The sequence below is a fragment of the Lissotriton vulgaris genome, chromosome 10 (assembly GCF_964263255.1).
Source record: "Lissotriton vulgaris chromosome 10, aLisVul1.2, whole genome shotgun sequence".
Taxonomy (NCBI): Eukaryota; Metazoa; Chordata; class Amphibia; order Caudata; family Salamandridae; genus Lissotriton; species Lissotriton vulgaris.
In genome coordinates, this window is record NC_141698.1 from 78668292 (window position 1) to 78690304 (window position 22013).

Here is a 22013-nt window from a genome sequence, read left to right on the forward strand (position 1 = left end):
TATCCTGGCTCCAGATCCCATTTATCTTAGCTTTATGTTTCGCGACTTCATTTTGTGAAGTTTCACTATTTCGTTGTAGTCTAATATCGCGCATTAAATCATGCTCTGCATTGGCTAAATCTTGTATTAATTCTATCATTATATTTTTCCTTTTCTTTTGTATACTCCAGCTATAGCTAGAGGTTTCACCACGTAACCTTGCCTTAAAACAATCCCATACCATTGCATAAGATGTAGAAGCTCTATTATGATCGAAAAATTGCAGAGCCCAGTCCATAATTTGTTTCACATATGTTTCATCTAATAAGAATTTCCTATTAAAAGTGAAGGATCTTTGTGTTCGATGAGTGTTAGATATAGGTAAATCCATAACAATTGGGGCGTGATCTGAGGTGATACGTGGTTTAACAAACATGCTAGATCCTTGTGCCATATATCTAGGTATGAAAATATAATCTATTCGCACAAATTTCTTGTGTGGTGAAGAAAAATAAGTGTATCCAGGATCTTTCAGATGAGTCACAGGCCATCCATCAATCAACCCATGTTGAGATAAGAGTTGACGTAATGCCTTAAATACCTTGGGCTTCCTACCTAGATATCTAGTAAATTTTGGATCCCATGTATTCAGTTCCCCATGAATATTGAAATCACCCAGTACAAATAATGGAGTACTCCATAGGGCTAATTCTACATTTAAATATTCTATCACTGCAGTGTCATCCATATTGGATCCATATATTGTACAAATCGTAGTCACAACATTTCCGATGACACATTCCGTGATTGCCCAACGTCCTACACTATCTACTTTGACTTTCCCCGTCGTGATTACAGATCGTCGACCCAAAATAGCCACCCCTCTGTTCGTAGTAGATTGTTGTGAGGCAGCCAACACTATAAATCCAAGATCAGTTAATACTTGTCTTTTCACCCATGGTATATGCGTCTCTTGGATACATATTATATCAGGTTGTATTAACCGAATTTCATGCATCACACGCTTACGCTTTTGCACATTATTGAGACCACATACATTAAAAGAACATATTCGAAAATTAGAGTTTGCCATAGCAAAAATAGAAATTCATTGCAAAAATTAAATTATACCATTGTACCATTCCAACGACAAAAAAATAACTATTCATTTCAACATGATATTCCATGACTTTGACTGAGTTTTTTTCCACCTTTTCGCCCCGAGCACACCCCCCGTGAACATCCCACCCCACCCAGACCCCAACCCCAACCCCAGCGTTGCACCCCACCCCCGTGACCCTTCCCCAACATTAAGGCAAAGGGGCCTATTGCCCCGGTGATGTATGTGAGAGAACCACAGATGTTTGGGCGTATCCAAGACTCCAAACATTAGAGAGAGTGAGTTTATACCATACTATACACTTAATCTCTGATATTCAAGTCTTACTTCTCACTCTAATGTATTCAGATATGCCTTTGCTAGAGCTTCAGCGGCAAAGCATCTATTTTGACCCTTATATACAATCTTTAGTGTGGATGGTTGGAGCAAAAAAGCTTGCGCACCCTTTTTTTCAAATGGTTCGATCATTTGGCGCATTCTCCAACGGTTTTCTACAGTAGAGTGGCAATAATCAGGGCGTATGAAAAATTCTATACCCTTCCCAGAGCGCTTCTTATCCGGCCTTGCCAGATCATACAATTTCTGTCTTGCCAGGAAGTTATTCAAGGATATCAGAATGGCTCGAGGGTATTGCCGTGTTTGGGTGTTTCGTGCCGTTTGTTTGCGAAAAGGAAAGCGATGTGCCCTCTGAATCTCCATAGACCAGTCCCACTCTTTAACATCGGGAAAGGCTTCTTCAAAAAGTTCGACAACAAACTGTCGTACATCATGCCCCTCACTTCCTTCTGGAACACCCAAAACTTGCAGATTGTTGCGACGGAGTCTATTCTCTAAATCAACCAGTTTAGAATTCACATCTTCTTTCAGCCCCTTAGAATCATCAAGACTGGTTTTAATGTGTGTTACATGATCCTCTAGTGAGGATATACGTCCTTCCGCTTCTGCCATTCTATCTGTAAAATCATTACATGATTTAACTAAGCGTCGCACCGTGTTCTGAAGTTTTTTACACGCATTGTGCGTTTTCAAGTGCTCGGCTTTTGCCTCTTGTCGTTGTTCCGAAATAGCTTTCAATATAATATCAATTGGCATTTGATTAGGAAGTCCAGGGCTAGAGCTGGTTTGTTGAATAGAGTCTGCTAAATCCTACTCTAGATCTTGATCTATGATGGTTGGATCACCTTCTGAAGTTTCCTCGCTCCAAGATCTAGTTGCTCGCATTTCGTCTGTAGCACTAGCATGTGCTTCTTTACTTGTATTCTCCTTACTCAGATTTTCAATCTCCTCCTCTAAGTCCTCTTCCAGGTCAGACCCCTCAGAGTGTTCTGATAGTGAATAAAATTCGCTATCTTTGCTGCCAGTGGGGTCACCATCGCCTTCTACCCCTTCAACTCGGGTGGGTCCAATTCTGCAGCCCTTTCATCCTCCCTTTCATCGTTACCATTGAGAGCAGCATCATTTTGTATTTCTGACAATACGAGGGGGTCAGATGAAGAGGCATATGTGGATGGAGTAACCAAAGAGGTTGTCGGAGAAACAATCAACTGTTCGAGTGCAGCTACCAGAGTCTCATCTTGGTCGTTGGCCAGAGCTAAGCCGCCCTTTTCCGGTCCTCCACCATCATTCTGAGGCTTGGTATTAATTATTATTGTTGCTTTTCCCTTGGAATTAAAAATTTGTGGAATTTTTGGGGTGCCCAGTTGGGTGCTATCCGGGTCGTTGTTGCTAATATCTTGCCTTGATTTTGCCGCAAGTGCAGCACGAGTCCCGATCGGATTATCACCGCTGGGTCTAGTTTTCCCACCACGCGCAGTTTTAGGGGGCATATTGCAGAATCCTAATACTATATAGTTTATACAGGTAATTAAAAAGACCACCTTTCAACCGATAAGCTCCACAGATTCTGCCGTTTAACTGCCGTTTATCAAGTCTCTCTGAGCCCGAGACCTCCTGAGACCCCCTTAAATCCTTTTAGCCCCTTCAGAGTCCGTTTTTTAGTAGAGAAAGAAAGAATAATATACCAGCGTTTTTCTTTTCTCACCACTAAACTTAAATCTGTTTTGTTTCAGCTTCAAGGTTTATAGAGAAATCTTACTCGACAGTGTTCGGTATTCAGCGTTTTCTAAAGCATCCGCTCCGTGGTGTTTCGTTCAACCCTCTGCTGCACCGAAAATCAGCGTGTGATTTGTTCCAGGTGCCGCTGCAGCATCCACGCCCGTCCCGGCACAGCAGGCGCCTCCCACCCGGGCAGAGGATTACGTTCCCCAGCCAGAGTGCTCCAAGAAAGCTCCAACTCCAACTCTCCAGGACTCCCTCCACACGGCTGTTGGATGCAACGAAGCACGGGGAAAACAGCAGCGGAACACCAGCGGTCAGAGACGCATTCCGGCAGCCACCCGAAACGCCGCCAGAGCTCAGATATAGCAGCTTGTCAGGATGCCCAAACGGAGCTCTCACAAACACGCCTGACGTGCAGGCGCCATCTTGCCTCTGTTATGCCAAATCTCGTTTATACATTATTTGCAGTGTGGATTTTTGTAAAAGATTTTCATTTATATGGAATATATACACAGATACTTGCTCTTACAGCATCTAATTCCTTTTGCATATAAATATATTTGTATAATACATTATGAACTGTAAAATTGGTTCACTACCAATTATGGATGTGTTTATTTAACTATGCCTATGCTACAAAAAGTGCCAGTGTGGGTGAATGAAATTAATGGTGAAAAAGTGCATGTTTTTGAGGAACAGAGTAAGTGTGGTTCTTTTTTTGGCCATTATTGGGCTTTCCTTAATGTCAGTTTCAGAGGAAATATTTCTATCCTTTTGGCTTTCCATAATACGTGATGTTCGTATACAGTATCATATAGTCAATAGCTCTTCCCTTTCTGATTATTTGAATGGGGAATAGCATCAGTGCAAATTTAGGCAGGCTATATACTTGTTTAAATACATTATTGATAAAATTGTTTAAAATCAATAAATAAGCATCATGATATAAATACAAATAAGTACAATGGTTTATAAATATATGTAACAATATATACATAAATATAATTTCATATTGGTGTTTGTAGGATATAAATAAATAAATAAACAATCATATTAAATACCAATAAAATTGTAATATAATTCTTATTACCACATATGTGTTATAACCTCATTACCATTCCTCCTAATATCTACAACTATTCAATTACTGCTACTGATGGTGATGGTGTGCAAGTTTTTCTGTAATCAATTAGCTCTATATATAGATATTTGTATTATATTATAAATAATCACATTTAAAAACCATAAAACAATTTCTATTTTCATTGGATGCATTCGGCAACCAACATTTTAGCCCATACATGTATGTAAGTGCTCAGTGGCATTGAGTCCCCATGGTGCTTTCGAGTCTAACTGCAATAAATACCTAGTCTCCATCCTTCGTAACTTATTTTCCCTGTCCCCGCCTCGCCTACTGGGTGGGACACTATTGATAACAAAATACTTGAGGCCTGTGTTGTTAGAATTATGTACCTCCCTAAAGTGGTGTGCCAATGGATAAGTGTTATCCTGATTGCTAATAGCTCGTAGATGTTGCAGGATGAGTTTATGGACTTGCAGTTTAGTGCTGCCTATGTACTGGAGGCCACAAGGGCACTCCAGCACATAGACAGCATATTCAGTTTTACAGGTAAGGAATTTATGTATTTTGAAGTTCTTGCCACTGAATGGTGTTATATATGTGTTTTTATTTACTCCATGGACACATGCTTTACACGTCCGGCATTTAAAAAATCCCTTTTTGGTTTGAAGCCAGCTTGTCTTTTCTATTACCTCTGGGCTGGTATTAACTAAAGCTTGCAGCAGAGTACAAAGTTCCCCAGGGGAAGTGTAACAGCGTGGAGAGAGGAGTTGGTATTGTCAGTACCGTGGCTGGAAGGGTACCCTAGTCGGAACTTAGAGAGCCTCACACACCCAGAGAATTGGGTGTGAAACACACCATTACTGGAGGGTGTCCAGTGTCATCATCGACTCACTGCCCCTCGTCAGACCGGCGCTGCAATGTCTGGCGGAGTAGCCAAAGGTACTCTTTTGGCGGGGTTCTTTTGTTCCTTGCCGATGGTGGGTGTAAGTGAGGATGAAGAGAAGTGTAGTCAGTGCAAACGTGAGTGAAGAGAATAAAAAAGGTAATCAGTCCACAATCCACTTTATTAACGTGGCTGGTTCCTTAGTTAAAAGGGGGTGAGAGGGGAGTTAGAGACTGTATAAGTGTACAGAACACTAACTCAACCCCCTGGTGTGGTCAACATGTTTCTCGCCAGGCGGCGATTCGTCAGGACCTCAAGAAAGTACTACACAAAAACAAGTATGCACTCAATGCTCAATCTCTTTGAAGAAAGCAAATAGAACCTCGCTGGGTCGGAGGAAAAAGAGGGCCACGGGGTCCTGCTTTATTTAGGCGACCTAGAGGTAGGGAAGAAATATAACAAAGAAAGAACAAGTCAAGTCAAATATTACATAGTGACTTCATGCTCAGATAGTGTACCGTGACTTTGGTGACAAAGGCTCCACACTGTGAGGAGTGAGGGGGGGTAGTGTGTGTTGGAAGGGGGAGCACTTGTACCGGGGTATGGGTGCAGAGTCCCTTCTGAGTCATACTAAATATGACATGAATAAAGTTTCACATTTGGAGGATTTTCATAGTGCGTATAAAACATAACTGTGGTGTGACGCCAAAGCTTACAAGACAACACCCAATACCTAGGAAACAGCAGCAAAAGGCAGCAATAGTCATGTCCTTTCCCTAAGGGGATTGTATAGGGCCTCACAGCGTACTCCCGTGAGGCCAGCGCTATTAGGTTGGATGCACCTATGGAGTATATAAGGAAGGTAAGGATTGGTATGTGGTTAACCAGAAAAGAAATGGGGAGATAAAGGCTAGTGGTATAGAGGAGACTAGTAGTACAATTGACAACAGTGTTGGCGCCCCCAGATAGCGTAGGAGACACTATCCAGAATGAGACTCACAGTCAGTGAAGGTGGGAAAGACTGGGAGGAATTATCTCCACTATATCGAACCCCCCCGTATCACAGCAGTGGAGCGTTAAGGATACACCTCACACTCCAGTCCACAGCATAGCACAGGGTTGGAACCATAGATGTGGATATAGGGTATTAATGTATTATACCCGGCATGCCTGAATACCCACGCCGGTAAAGAAAGTCAGGGCAAACCCAGTATGGAGTTTGCAAGATGAAACGGAGGTAGACAAAACCTGGGGTCATGCAGATAACGCAGGTTGTCCAGGGTGCTGCCCTAGTTCCATTCGGTTATTGGCCGGGCAGAGTGGGTGCAGGAATGGGTAATGGCCGGGTGGGGCATATTACCGTGCTAGATCTAGTGCCTATTGACTAGCGGGTACTAACTAGCGGGACAAGGGGAAGGCTGGCAAAAATCAAGGAGACTCGTCGCGGGTCCAGTCAAATTATATGGAGGCTTTACCCGGTGTTGACCCACGGTCTAGGCTCCTGGCAACACTACATGGAGCTTCGGGGGTAGCGACGAGGGCTTACTTTTGGTTATGCGCTGGAACGGCGGATCACCTACCCCTCACACTCGCGGCACCTGGTCAGGGTGCGGAGCAGCTGGTGAGGGTTTCCACCGGTGGGTGCCGTTATGACGGAAATGGACCTATGACGTAGGGACTGGTCCGGTTGTGGCGCGTCAATAATGCGTCATGCGCATGCGCATAACCCCTTCTAATCGACCAGGAAGTGTCTATTCTCGGGTGGCACACAGTGGGGGCCATCTTGGAAGGGGCAATTATGTCGAGAGTAAAGGATCGCTTGGTCAATAATATAACAGGTAGTGGGGTGATGTTCCAGGAGCAAGTGACCAAGCTTGGAGTCCAAATAGGAAGCAAGTTAGTAAGTGATAGTGTGAGAGTCGCACGGACTGCGTCAATGTGTACACAGTGAGTCGGTCTGTCCCTGTATCTATGGTGAGATGTAGGGATACAATGGCCACATCTGGTGGGCCCGGGGGGCGGTGAGGGGGGGGGGGGGTTTGAAAAGTGAAAGAGCCAGAACTAGTGACGGGACAACGTAGAAACGACGTGGAATATCGGATCTACAGAGTAGGCAGGGTTATTTACCCTTATGTCATTGGAGGCTCCCATCACACAGGGCTCTCGTCAAGTTCATAGGAGGCCCCTCTAATGTGCCAGAAGTAGTTGGCTTTTAGGGTGTAAGGCAATGGTCAGTTGGATCTTGAACGGGGCCCAGGATAATGACTAACTAGTACTGGTGAGTAAACAAGGTGTAGGACTAATGATGCTCTGTTAAGGATAGAAGGGGGTGAAACTGGGTGGGGATAACACTCAGAGGCTGGGTTGGGTTGTTAGGTGTCCTAAACCGCTGGCCAGGAGTTTATAGCTAGAGGTATGCGCCCCGGACAGGCTATTGGGACGGAGAGGGTACCTGGGGGGTCGTCTGGAGGCTCTTATCTTATGACACTCGCCCAGGGAATGGCGTCATTCAGCCCTATTATGTCTAGTTGGAGACGATGAACCCATCTTTGTTCAAGCCTGAACAAAGCTTGTCTGGTCATGGCTGGTTGGGACTCAAGCACTAACCATTGGATGCTGTCAGCAGGGTGATTATGTAGTTGGTAATGTTCATAAAGTCTCGTGTGGGTCTTGGAGCATCGTATGTTGCTTTTATGCTCCGTTATTCTGAGCTTCACCTGTCTCATGGTCATCCCTGCATAGAATTTACCACAAGGACAGATAAAGAGGTAAACACACTTAGAGCTGTTACAATTAGTATGTCTATTCAGTTTCCATGTGAAAGAATCTGTTAGCTTAATTTCTTTGCACTGTATAGATTGGGGACAGACCGCACAGCCTCCACAGGGGTAGTGTCCAACAACCGGTGGGAGGTCCCACAGTGTCCGTTGTCCAGCACCTGGTGGTTTCTTAGGACGTGTGTGTATCAAGGAGTCTTTTAGGTTAGTTGTCCATTTAACTGCGAACCTAGGTTTGGGTAAATAAGTGCCCCCTGAGTTGAGAATGCCCCAGTGCTTATTCACTGTTTTTTTGATGAAGTTAGAGTTTCTGGTGAAACTGGTGACACATGTTATTAGATCGTGTGTTCTTTCTGATGTACTTCAAGGAGGGCCTCCCTATGGTTGTTGAGGGCTCTCTTACTAGAGTCTCGTATCAATTTGGTGGGGTACCCCCTGTCATGTAGTTTACGTTGTAGGGTGTTAGCTTCCTGCCTGTAGTCATCCCTTGAGGAGCAATTTCTACGTACCCTCAAGAATTGGCCAAAGGGAAGATTTTTGCGTAGTGCTCTGGGGTGATGGCTGTTAAACAGGAGGAGGCTGTTTCTGTCCGTCTCCTTACGGAACAGCGTTGTGCTCAGAACGGCTGGTCCCAGCCGTATCGTGAGGTCAAGAAAAGGCAGGGCTGTCTCTGACATGGTACCTGTAAATTTCAAGTAGGGATTCTGTTGGTTGATCCAGGTGCAGAACTGATTGCAGCTCTCTCGGTCACCCCTCCATAATATCAGAATATCGTCGATGTAACAACGCCATAGTGTAAGATGTTGTCTGAAGGGGTTGGAGTTGGGATAGATGATCTGGTTCTCAAAGGCCGCCATGTAGATGCAGGCAATACTAGGGGCAAAAGCCGAACCCATAGAGGTACCCCTGATTTGGTGGTACAGCTGTAAACCATATTGGAAGACGTTTTCCGTCAGGGCGATACTCGCGCAGGCCATGATGAATGATATAGGGGTAGGTGAGGACCATTCCTGCTGCAAAAGGGCAGATTCCACGGCCTCTAATGTGGCTGCTTGGGGAATGTTAGTGTATAACGCTTCCACATCAAGCGTAAGGAGTAGGTCCACCTCTTCTCTACCTTCGATAGACTCAATGAGGCGCAAGACATCTCTTGTGTCTTGTAGGAAGGAGGGTATTTCCTTTACAATGGGTTGAAGGAATACATCACAAAACTTTGATAAAGGTTCTAATAATGAGCCAATGCCCGAGACGATGGGTCTACCTGGGACTGGGCTGGTCCCTTTATGGATTTTGGGCAACGTGTAAAAATAGGGGACCACTGGGTCCTTCGTCAGAAGGAACTCTGCCTCATGTTTCGAGGGTACACAGTCAAAATATTGAGTAGGAAATATCGACCTACCATAATATCGAGAATGAAATATCGAAGGAGCAGAATATCGAAGTCAAGAATATCGTAGGACAGAATATCGACCCTAAGGTAAGTAATATCGAAATTCTTTATATCGATGTAAGTAATATCGAAGTTAGTAATATCGATAGCATATATATCGATGTTACTAATTTCAATGACACTAATATCGATATTTGTATTATTTTATAGTTTTTTATTATGTATGTGTTATATGTTTAACTTAAGTATTTAAAATAATTACTATTATATGTGTATTAATTTTATATAATAATAAATTAATTTATAAGAAAATTGTATGTTTTAGTACCGGAGCGGGTTGTGGGTTTATAGAGGAATAGGGTGAGAAGTAATTTAATTATGGTAAATTGATTATTAATTCGTAGGATTTATTAATAAATTATAATTAATTGGTAATTATTTGTAAATAATTGGAAATTAATTGTAATTAATTTATTAATTGATATATATGTTCTGTAGCGGGTTGTGGGTTTATAGGGGAATAGGGTGGGAAGTAATTTAATTATGGTAAGTTGATTAATAATTAGTAGGATTTATTAATTAATTATAATTAATTGCTAATTAATTTTAATTATTTGGAAAAAAAATTTAATTAATTGATTAATTGATATATATGTTCTGTAGCGGGATTTGGGTTGATAGGGGAATAGGGTGGAAAGTAATTTAATTATGGTCCATTAATTATTCATTAGTAGGAATTATAACATAAATTTAATTAATTGGTAATTAATTTTAATTAATAGTTAATTAATTTTAATTATTTGCTAATTAATTTTCATTAATTCATAAATGGATAAATGTGTTATGTTGTGGGTAGTTGTTTTATAGGGAAATATGGTGGGAAGTAATTAAAATGTAATGAATTAATAATGTATTAACAATAATTGTATTGTTAATAATATAAGTGTTAATTAATTATTAATTGGTAATAAAATATTATTAAATGGTATTATTTAAAATTTATTTTAGGTTAAATATATATCGCTAATCGTGTATTTTATAAATATGTATAGGTATTGTATATGGTTTATATTTATTTAATAGTTTATATTTTTATAATTACAAAAATATTTTCTTTATAAGTATGTTATTTTAACCCTTATACTATCCAACACTTTCCCTACTGTTGCACTCTCTGGAGTTGGAATAGTATTTTTTACCCCTACACTATCCAATGCTTTCCCTACTGTTGCACTCTCTGGAGTGGGAATAGTAATTTTAACCCTACGCTATCCAACGCTTTCCCTACTGTTGCACTCTCTGGAGTGGGAATAGTAATTTTTACCCCTACGCTATCCAATGCTTTCCCTACTGTTGCACTCTCTGGAGTGTGAATAGTAATTTTTACCCCTACGCTATCCAACGCTTTCCCTACTGTTGCACTCTCTGGAGTGGGAATAGTAATTTTTACTCCTACCCTATCCAACGCTTTCCCTACTGTTGCACTCTCTGGAGTGGGAATAGTAATTTATACTACTACGCTATCCAACGCTTTCCCTACTGTTGCACTCTCTGGAGTGTGAATAGTAATTTTTACCCCTACGCTATCCAATGCTTTCCCTACTGTTGCACTCTCTGGAGTGGGAATAGTAATTTTTACCCCTACGCTATCCAACGCTTTCCCTACTGTTGCACTCTCTGGAGTGGGAATAGTAATTTTTACCCCTACGCTATCCAATGCTTTCCCTACTGTTGCACTCTCTGGAGTGGGAATAGTAATTTTTACCCCTACGCTATCCAACGCTTTCCCTACTGTTGCACTCTCTGGAGTGGGAATAGTAATTTTTCCCCTACGCTATCCAATGCTTTCCCTACTGTTGCACTCTCTGGAGTGGGAATAGTAATTTTTACTCCTACGCTATCCAACGCTTTCCCTACTGTTGCACTCTCTGGAGTGGGAATAGTAATTTATACTACTATGCTATCCAACGCTTTCCCTACTGTTGCACTCTCTGGAGTGGGAATAGTAATTTTTACCCCTACGCTATCCAACGCTTTCCCTACTGTTGCACTCTCTGGAGTGGGAATAGTAATTTTTACCCCTACGCTATCCAATGCTTTCCCTACTGTTGCACTCTCTGGAGTGGGAATAGTAATTTTTACCCCTACGCTATCCAACGCTTTTCCTACTGTTGCACTCTCTGGAGTGGGAATAGTAATTTTACCCCTACGCTATCCAATGCTTTCCCTACTGTTGCACTCTCTGGAATGGGAATAGTAATTTTTATTCCTACGCTATTCAACGCTTTCCCTACTGTTGCACTCTCTGGAGTGGGAATAGTAATTTATACTACTACGCTATCCAACGCTTTCCCTACTGTTGCACTCATTGGAGTGGGAATAGTAATTTTAACTCCTACGCTATCCAACGCTATCCCTACTGTTGCACTCTCTGGAGTGGGAACAGTAGTTTTTACCCTTACGCTATCCAACGTGTTATATAAAAATAATTGTTAAAAAATTAAATGTTTATTTAATTTTTTATATTAGTTACATTTTATTTATGTTATTGTTTTATGTTTGTAAATGTATTAGTAATTTAGAATATATTTTATTAATTTATAAATTAGTAAAATAATAATTAATACTTATTGTTCAGTACATATATATTTATATTTACTGTATATATTTAATTAATGTATTATTAATATATATGTATTATTTATTCATTTTAAACATTATTAGATACTTTTAACTATGTAGATTTTATTTATTAGTGTTATATACTTTATTTTACATTTATATATTAAAAGAAAAAAAACGATATTTTTAACATCGATATTTTTGACATCTATATTATTTTTTCGATATTTTTGTACTTACCATGTTGTAGATAGGATGTCGATATTCTCGCTCTCGATATTGTTGACTCGATATTCCTGTAGGTCGATATTTAGGAGGTCGAAATTCTGTCAGTGATCCTGTTTCGAGATCCAGCCATTGGCTTCGCCTTCAATGATGAGACTTGAGATGTCTGTGATCAGTCTATTGGTTGGATCTGCTGGAAGGGGTCTATAGTGGGTAGTGTTGGCCAATTGGCGCTTAACTAAGACATCTTTCATAGAGGGGGATTTGCTATAAGTAATATATATATATATATATATATATATATATATATATATATATATATATATATACATTCTTTCGACGAGTGCGTGTGCGGCGTGCATCCAGAACGTAGCGTGTGCTCATTACTCACCCGCGCCTGGGCGTAGATATACCAATAGTTCTCCTTGCTTTTTTCCACACAGAGGCGGCACTCCCTGTAGTGCTTGATAAAATAATTTATTCTTTAGCAGACATAAGCGTCTATGTGTTTCAGTTCCTGCTGAGCCTTATTTTCAATGACTTGCGTCATGAACAAGGCTCAGCAGGAGCCGAAACGCATAGAATCTTATGTCTGCTAAAGAATAAATTTCAAGCACTATGGGGAGTGCCGTCTCTGTGTGGAAAAATGTGCGGACAACTGCTTGCATATCTATAGCTATATATATTAGCTATATATATATATATATATATATATATATATATATATATATATATATATATATATACACATATTTATATCTATATATATATAGAGAGAGAGAGATAGATAGATAGATAGATAGATAGATAGATAGATAGATAGATAGATAGATAGATAGATAGATAGATAGATAGATAGAGCAGTTGTCTTTCTCTCTCTCTCTCTCTCTCCCTCTCTCTCTCTCTCTATATATATATATATAAGTGGGGGTTAGGGGCTTGAATTAAAAATCATCATCTATGATATTGGTGTGCTGGTCATTCTTCTAGCCTGATTGGAGTGGATCGTGTGGAAATATATATATATGTATATATATATATTCATTTTGTTTGTCCAAAAAGCCCAAGAGCTTACAAGAGGGCAGTCGACAGCGCTGCTGCCCTCACGCATAGTTTTGCAGCCTTCCTGGAATTCCCGGCAATTGTGGAAAATGCTGATGCATTTCAAAGATCAATGCCTCTTCTTCTTGGGCTGTATGTTTAAACGTGACAACGAAGGCTCACATGACCTTATTCCCAGCTTTATTTATTTAAGTAACGGCCCCCAGTGGGCGTTGTTTCATGCAAGTGTATTTTGTTGCATCTTGGGAGAAGTAGTCCCTCATGTGAGAAAACAGTTAATTTCCTTTAGCGGTTTCGATGCACATTTATTATTAAAACCATTGTTGTCCTTAGTAGGATTCAGAACTTACTGCAGGCTTAGTTAGCATTGGGGCGCTGTGCTGCAATAGTGTAGATCCCTGCTACTCCACAGCCCCATGTCAGTAATCGGAGGTGCTCCTCTCCACGACAGGGCAGCCTTGATTATGATTATTTTGCCTAAAAAGCCCAAGAGCTTGTGAGAGGGCACTCAACAGCGCTCCTACACTCAGGCATCATGTTGCAGCCTGCCTGGCAGTCCGGGTAATTGTGGAAAATGCCGACGCGGTTCAAGGCTCAATGCCTCTTCTTCTTGGGCTGTTTGTTTAAACGTGACAATGAAGGCTCACATGATCTCATTCCCAGCTTTATTTATTTAAGTAATGACTCCCAGTTGGCATTGTTTCCTGCAAGTGTCTTTTGTTGCATCTTGGGAGAAGTAGTCCCTAATGTGAGTTGACAAAACGAGCTGCAGCGAGGCTTGACAACCTGATGGTGAAAGCGCTGTGGAGTGCTCACTCGCTGCTTTTGGGCTTTTTGAACTTACATATATATATATATATATATATATATATATATATATATATATATATATATATATATATATATATATATATATAGAGAGAGAGAGAGAGAGAGAGAGAGAGAGAGACAGAGAGAGAGAGAGAGAGAGAGAGAGAGAGAGAGAGAGAGAGAGATTCACTGGAAAAAGCAAAGTTACAGAGATGTTATAATTAGGCTGATATTTCACTTGTACATAACCAGAAAAATTCTAGTGAGCTAACTATAACTTGCACCCACGCCATGCACTGCTTATGACCTCACATCTTACCTCACACATGACATGGTCTGGACATCAATGATGACATCTCAAATTACATCACATACACTCACTCACTTACTCATACAGACACTAACACGTACTCACTCATCTATACAGTCACTGACACAAGCACACAGACACCCATACAGCCACTCTCACATTCACTCACTCATCCATACACTCATCCATACAGTCACTCACATATCACATATCCATTCACTTACCTATACTACCTTTCACATACCCAGCTACTCACCCTTATACCACTGACACATGCACTCACTCACCGACACACCATACACAAACTCACTCACCCATACAACCCCTCACACACACACTCACTAACCCATACAACCACTGGCTCACCCAGTCACTCATCCATACAGGCAGTCACACACCCTCTCACCCACCCACACAGAACTTCAGACACCTATAGAGGTACTCAGACAACCAATCACTCACCCATACAGAAACTCTCATACCCACTCACACACCCATACAGCCACTTAGACACCAACTGACAAACAGATACAGACACATGGCAGTTTGTAAAAAGCCAAAAAGTGCTTTTTGAAATGAAATTGCAAAATAGCACCAGCTTGAAGTGTGTGGTAATTTGTGATTCCTTAAGGCAAAATCGCAATTTGCAATGCCTACCAGCATAGCATTTAGAGAATCACAAATTGTGATTCTCTAAATCAGAGCTTTCCAAACACTGTGTCGGGACACAGTACTGTGTCGCCTGCCATGTGTGAGTGTGTCGCGCGATGACTGTTTGTGTGCAGTGCGTGTGCCCGCCCGAGCGTGAGTTACCAGCACAAAACTCACCGCCTCTGCCAGAAGGCAGGCTCGAGGCTCAGCCAAGTTAACCCTATGCCAAGGTTACCTCTTTCGTACGACGAGCCTTTAAAAAATGCTTTATAGAGATGCAATTTCCTATGGATCTCGGGAGATACTGAGTCTGGCTACCTGTCGCTTACACACTGAGATCACAGTGTTGGCACTCAGCTGGCTGTATTATTTTGCAGCACCTAGAAAACCTCAGATCTAGCTGAATAATAATATTGAATGTGTTTCCTGTTGGATGGCTGTTCTCTGCGTGCACAGGCTGCAGCCCACCCAGTCCTTCCTCTGCTGCCCCTACCCCTACCGGCTGTGACAGTGTTTCTCTCTGTTAGTCCCCCGGCCACGGCACCTCCCGGCCCCCTCCCAGCAGCAGTAAGGCCCCGGGCGAGGAACGCAAGCAGGGAGCACGCAGCAGTCATGAGATGTGATAAGAGCTGAGTCCTGTGATGTCACTCAGGCAGGAAGGCTTGTTGAGACCCAGAGGATAGGCCGTACGAACGGAAGGGGGTTTGGGTATGTTTGTGCGGTCTGACAAACACGAACGTGTATGTGGCACTGTCCAGCAGCAGAAGGAGTGGCGGGTGAATGTGACACAGTCCGCACAGAGATAGAGAGACATGTATGTGCCTCCGTCAGCGAGCAGAGCAAAACACGCTGTGTATTTGGCATCGCTGGGGAGCAGAAAATGGCATGTATATGTGCCCACGGCCTCCAAAAAGAAAATGGGGCATGCGTATGTACCACTTTCTGCAAATAGAAGATGGCACCTATGTGACCCATTGTGTAGCACTAGGAAGAGTGGCCTTTGAAGGACCCACTGGCTGCGAACAGAGAGGCAAGTGAAAGTGTTCATGCCTAGTGTCAGGAAGAGGGCATGTATATGTGCCCCTGCATGCCAATGGAAAGATGGCATGAATATGTGCCAACAGTCTAACATGAAGAAGAGGGGCATGGTCAGGACCTACTGCGCACTGCCTGGCATCTGATAAAATTTGTTTGAAAATGCACCATTTGCCAACTTTTTTTTCAAACCCCCTTAGGTGGTTCAGGCTCGCTCGCTACGCTCGCTACACGTCTTTACCATGTCGCAAAATGATGCATGTCTAGAAAGTGTGTCACCAACATCAAAAGTTTGGAAAGCTATGCTCTAAATGCTTGTGCAAAATAAGGAATCAGAATTTTTGCGATTCCTTATTTTGCGTGCGGGTATTTGCCTACCTACATTCCTCACAGCCAAATTGCGATCACAAACGCTGGAATTCTGTGAATTTCAGCATTTGGGATAGCAATTTGGCTTCCTACATCTGGCCCTAAGTCTTTTGTCTTTTCTACAGAAAAGTCTTTAAGCATAGGACTAGCACAGTGCTGTCCATGCCGAGCTGCAAAATGTTAAAAGCCATTTACCACTCCAGGATCAGTATTACAGCTCTGAATTGGTGAAATACCAAGCAAGCCAATCAGAAATGCGTAAAAGAAGCCCCTGACACAGTGTTTTGCTCTACTTAGAGCTCTTCTGAGAGGTATAGCTTTGTCCAGACATAAGGGAACACCCAGTATAAGTCAAAACAATATCTTCTCAGGCACAGAATGATGAATAAATTATGCAAAAAAGAAGCGGAGAACTCTGGGTAGTTCTCAAGTTTAGGTGGAAAGCAGATCCTGTTAGAGCACTCTCAACACCAGCGACACTCTAGATCTGCTCACCTCAAATGACAGCCTTTTTATCAAAGTCTTTAAGCATTGGATTAGCACAGTGCAATCCACGCTGAGATAGAAAGGGACAAAGTCTTTTGTCATTTCTACAGCAAATTCTTTAAGCATAGGACTAGCACAGTGCTGTCCATGCTGAGCTGCAAAATGTCAAACGCCATTTACCACTCCAGGAACAGTATTACACCTTTGGATTGGTATAAAACTAACCAGGTCAACCTAAAAAGAGTAAAAGCAACCTCTGACACAGTGTTTAGCTCTACTTAGAGCTCTTCAGAGTGGTACAGCTTTGTCCAGACACCAGGGAGCACCAGTATAAGTCTCATCTAGAGGACCTACATCAAAGAGGCATCGCAAATCAGTGCTTTTGAAGAACTGCAGAGCCCTGCAATGGGGATGTGTCACACAGCAGTGGTTCCAATGCGGAGCTGTGAAGAGATGTATTGCGCTGCATTGGTACTGCCCAAAAGGACCACAGCTGGGCAGGCAGAGCATCTTCAGGCCCACTTCCAATGATCCAGGACTGGGGCAGCCCCACTGGATGCTGGGGGTAGAACTCACAACAGGCAGAGTCCACGTACAGAGCTCAAGGTGGTTGAAGCCTTTTCTGTCCTTAGGGTTCTGATCATTAGACCGGACAATTAGCCCTCAGAGTCACTCTGGTATTCCTGGGTTTAAGATGCAGGTCCAGTCCTTCTCACTCAGGCAGCAGAGCAGCATAGCAGTCCTTCTGGGTCTTTCACAGGTCCAGCAGTGTACTGAAGAGTGGGGTCTAAGGGTACAATATTTATACCTGGTGCCCACTTTGAAGTAGAGAAGCTTCTGGAGAAATCACCCTACAGGGGTGTTTGGAATTTCCTGCCTCACTGCCCTGGCTCCAGATTGTCTGGGGGCACAAAAGACTTTATGAGTGTGCTGAAGCATAGCCTTTGCGAAGTTCTAGTTTGGTAGGTGACAACTCCGGCCCCCCACCCTGTCAAGCCAGAGATGGCCCATCCTACCCACCCTGATTCTCCCTTTGTCTCACTATCTGGGAGTAATACACAAAGACAAACTGCCACCTACACCTAGTTATGTGACCTAGGATACAGGCTGCAGGCACCAAATGGTTAGGACAAGAACGTGCCAACTTTCTAAAAGTGGCATTCTCAGAATTGTAACTTAAAATCCAACTTTACAATTAAAGAGGGTTTACATTACAATTCTTTAGAGAATAAACCTGACTTTCCTACCTTCTATCAGTTTAAACGTATCACTTATTAAATGTAATAAGGTAAATCCAATGTTATCCTACAGGAGAGGCAGGCCTGGCAGCATGAAAAAACAAATATAAGAGTTTTTTCCCTATGAATACATGCCAAAAGCTAAAAGTACATGTCCGGCATTTTAAATACACTGGATCCTTCCTTTTAGGGCTGTTTAGGGCCTACCCTAGGGGTGACATATGTAGTAATAGAAGAAGGTTTAGGCCTGGCAAAAGATTTATTTTGCCAGGTCGAAATGGCAGTTTAAAAATGCACACACAAGCTGCAATGGCAGGCCTCAGACATGTTTAAAGGGCTACTTAAGTGGGTGGCACAATCCGTGTTGCAGGTCCACTAGTAGCCTTTAATATACATGTCCTAAATGCATGTAGTACCACTTTACTAGGGACTTAAAAGTAAATTAAATGTGCCAATTGGGTGTAAGTCAATATTACAAGGTTTTTAGGAGAGAGTAGAAGCACTTTCGCACTGGTTAGCAGTGGTAAAATGTGCAATATCCTGAAAGCCAACAAAAACTAGTTCAGAAAACATGAGGGTGAAGGCAAAATGTTTGGGGATGACCCTGCAGAGAGCGCCAAGTCCCACGCACATTAATCTCTTCATCAAATTGTGATATTGTAAACTGTGTCCCTGCTTGAGGACCAAAAAAAATAATCAAATAAATGTATTAAATCGTGTTAGAGTCGACTTTTCATTTCCTGTAATTGCCGTGAGAGTGGGGTCCCCAACCTCATGCTGTCAGGAAAGCACAACCCCCCTACAGCTCCCCTTCCCTCTAACCTCGACTGGCTCTGGATATGAAGGTCCTCACACAATCCTTAATTATTGCAGGAGCCCCTGAGACCAATCTCCCCAGCAGATTCGATTAGACTGTAATGCCACAAGAGAGGGGGGGGGGGGGTCTTTTGCGCCAGCCGGCTCCCTCACTGGAATCAATCTGAGAGCCCTGACAGCCAGAGGTGGGGTGAGCAGGGCCAGGCTCCCCCCTCATATAGGCGGGCTGGAGGAAGGGCAGGTGCCCACGGTGCGTGTCCATGGCAGAGAAGGGTGTCTGGAAGGTGCACGTCTGACTCCACACGTCCCTCTTTGGAGAGAGAGATGCGGCCACTTCTGGGTGTCCTGAGCGCAGAGCCCGCCTGCGCCTATCCTGGGCAGTGCCAGCAGCAGCCACGCGCGTGCACGGGCAGGAGACAGGCGCGCGGGGCTAGGGGGCCAGCAGGGCGCCTCTGTGTGGGCTGTGCGTGCTCCGGCGCTGTACACACTCCCGCGCATCCCAGCGCCCTGTTGGAGGCTCAGCTGAGGGGGCAGCGCGCACTTGCATTAGTTACCTGGCAGCAACTGGCACAAACAGACGCGTGCCACCTGTAAGCATGACTTGAGCGGGCTCCTTCTCCGCGAACCACCAGCTTGGGAGCCAATGCAGTGCTGTGTGCCGGACTCTGACCAGGCAGCACTTTAGTCATTGAACCTATGAGAGGGGCGGGGAGAGGACCCCCACTTTTGAAGAGTGACCCACACAGCTTCAATTCCATCACGCACCCTCTGTGCTCGGGGATATAATCGGAAGTCTGCAGCGTATAGGAAGAGAGAAACTTCCAGGAGTGGAAGGGGGAACTCGCCGAGGCAAGGTGAGTTAAGAATGCAATGCTATCTAACGTGCGTGTGCATAAGGCGCACCTGCTTTGGCTATTACCACCTGTGTGCCTAAAAGCGCGCTGTTTCCTCTCGGCGCTTGTGTGCTCAACCTGCGCTGATGTGTCTCTTACCTCTTGTGCGTAAAACGCGCGCCTGGTGTGGCTCAAACGCTCGTGTGCATAACGCGCGTGCTGCTGCTGTGGATTCTTTGCTCGTCTGTGCATAACGCATGTGAAGCTGCTGTGGCCTCTTAGCGCTATTTAGCGCGTGCTGCTCTTGTGGCTTCAGCCTGTGTGTGCATAACGCGTGTGCTTCTTCTGTGAACTCTTAGCGTGTGTGTGCATAACGCGCGTGCAGCTGCGGATGCAGCGTGTGTGTGCGCGTGCTGCTGCTGGGGACTCTTAGCGCGTCTGTGCTTAACGCGCGCGCTGATGCAGCGGCCTCTTAGCGCTATAATGCGCTTTTGTGGCTTCAGCCGGTGTGTGAATAACGCGTGTGCACCTTCTGTGCACTCTTAGCGTGTGTGTGCATAATGCGCGTGCTGCTGCTGTTGACTCTTTGCGCGTCTGTGCACAAGGCGTGTAGCTGCTGCGACCTATTAGCGCTATAATGCGCGTGCTTCGGCTGTTGTGGCTCAGTCGGTGTGTGCATAACGCGCGTGCTGCTGCTGTGGACTCAGCCTGTGTGTGCATAACGCGCGTGCTGCTCCCTTTTAGCGCTATGCCACGCGCGCTGCTGCAGTAGCCTCTTAGCGCTTGTGTGCATTACGCGCCGGCTGATGTTATGGCTTCAGCGCCTGTGGGCTGACCAGGACACTTGTGAGTTAGCTGGAGTGCGAGGCGGGAGAACACGCGCATTCTTAGAGGGTTTTCCGTAAAATATCGCGGATATGACTGGTTCACAGGGGTTTGTGGTGGGAGTATTTGGGGAGGGGCTGTTTTAATGTGAAAGCCAAAATGAAGGTATAACACGTACCCCAGGGTGGTGATAGAGCGTTTAGATCGTTTGCTCGATATAGCTAAACACTTGTCTATAGTGATCATTATCCATTGCTGAATGCATGGATCAATCAATGTCTCTCCTATTCATTCTGGCATGTTTCCATCCATCCATTCATTAATGCGTGCATACATTCACGGCTGCATCTATCCACCCACGCATTCATCTATCGGTCCATGCGCTAACATCTTCGTGCTTTCATGTCTGCGCTCATCCATCGCGTCGATCTGTCGAGTAATTAAGCCATCCATCAATTGATTCTTCCATGCATTCGTGTCTGTATCCGCCCTTCCTTTCACGTGTTGGTTGATTCACTCGCGCATTCAGTGGTCGGCCCATTCACGAGTGCGAGTGAAGTGTAGCGCTGCTCCCAATGCCGAGTGCCGCTACACTTTAGAATGTGGCGTATGTAGAATGTATGTCAGTCCAAAACAACAAAAGAGTATCTAAAACTATAGTACATACAAAGCTCAAAAAGTAGAAACGGTGAGACGACCTGTCCACCACCCTTAAGTGCCTTATATCAGAGAGTGAACTGTGTCAAAAGGATAGTGAATTCCCAGTGTGGAAAAAAGGAACCCTCAGGCACCCTCTCATGGTAGGTAGCTGTGTTTCTTCATCGGGTTCCTGTAGTTAGTATGTGTAAGGGTATAATAAACCAAACAGGTGCAGATTAAAATGGGTGTAGACCACTCCCTCGACCAACACTTTTAATAGAGGGGTGATTCTAACCCAATTAAAATGTACGGACAACAAAGGGTTAAGTAAATTTGAACCCCCTGTCCTAAAAATCGGTCGACATGTTTCAGCTTTAGGGTCCTGTTCGACCCAGCATTCCTCAGGACCAGTGGTAAATTCTCTCCCAACGGGGCAGGACCAACCCTAAGTAGCCTACTCACATTGGAAGGAAGATAATCAGCTATACGTATGTCTTTTTAACAACTTGTAATCGCTGTACTGATAAAAGCTCAGGTGCACAACCTCTGTTCTATGAGGGATATGGAATTCAGTATATTTTCCGACTGTTTCCTAAACACAGATAAAGGCAAAGTTTTGCCTCAGGATTCAGATGATCCTAAATGTAAGGCTTCATGAGTCCGTGGTGGGGGAATTCTTCACGTCAGCATTCTCTAGCTGGCGACTCCCCGCATGGTATCTATTCCGGTCTCTTCCACGGCTCGAAAATGTAGATTGTATGTAGAATGTAGGCCTTGCATGTCTAAAGTGGTCCACTTGGC

At 43.6% G+C, this 22013-nt stretch overlaps 1 protein-coding gene across 1 annotated transcript in view; it reads left to right on the forward strand.

Moving 5' to 3' along the window:
• Positions 1 to 19175: 19175 nt before the first annotated feature.
• Positions 19176 to 22013, forward strand: part of SSTR5 (somatostatin receptor 5) — a 154746-nt gene continuing 151908 nt past the window's right edge. Inside the window, exon 1 of the mRNA XM_086940538.1 lies at positions 19176 to 19769. The gene's annotated coding sequence lies outside the window, so the exon portion shown is untranslated. The remainder of the gene's footprint in view (positions 19770 to 22013) is intronic.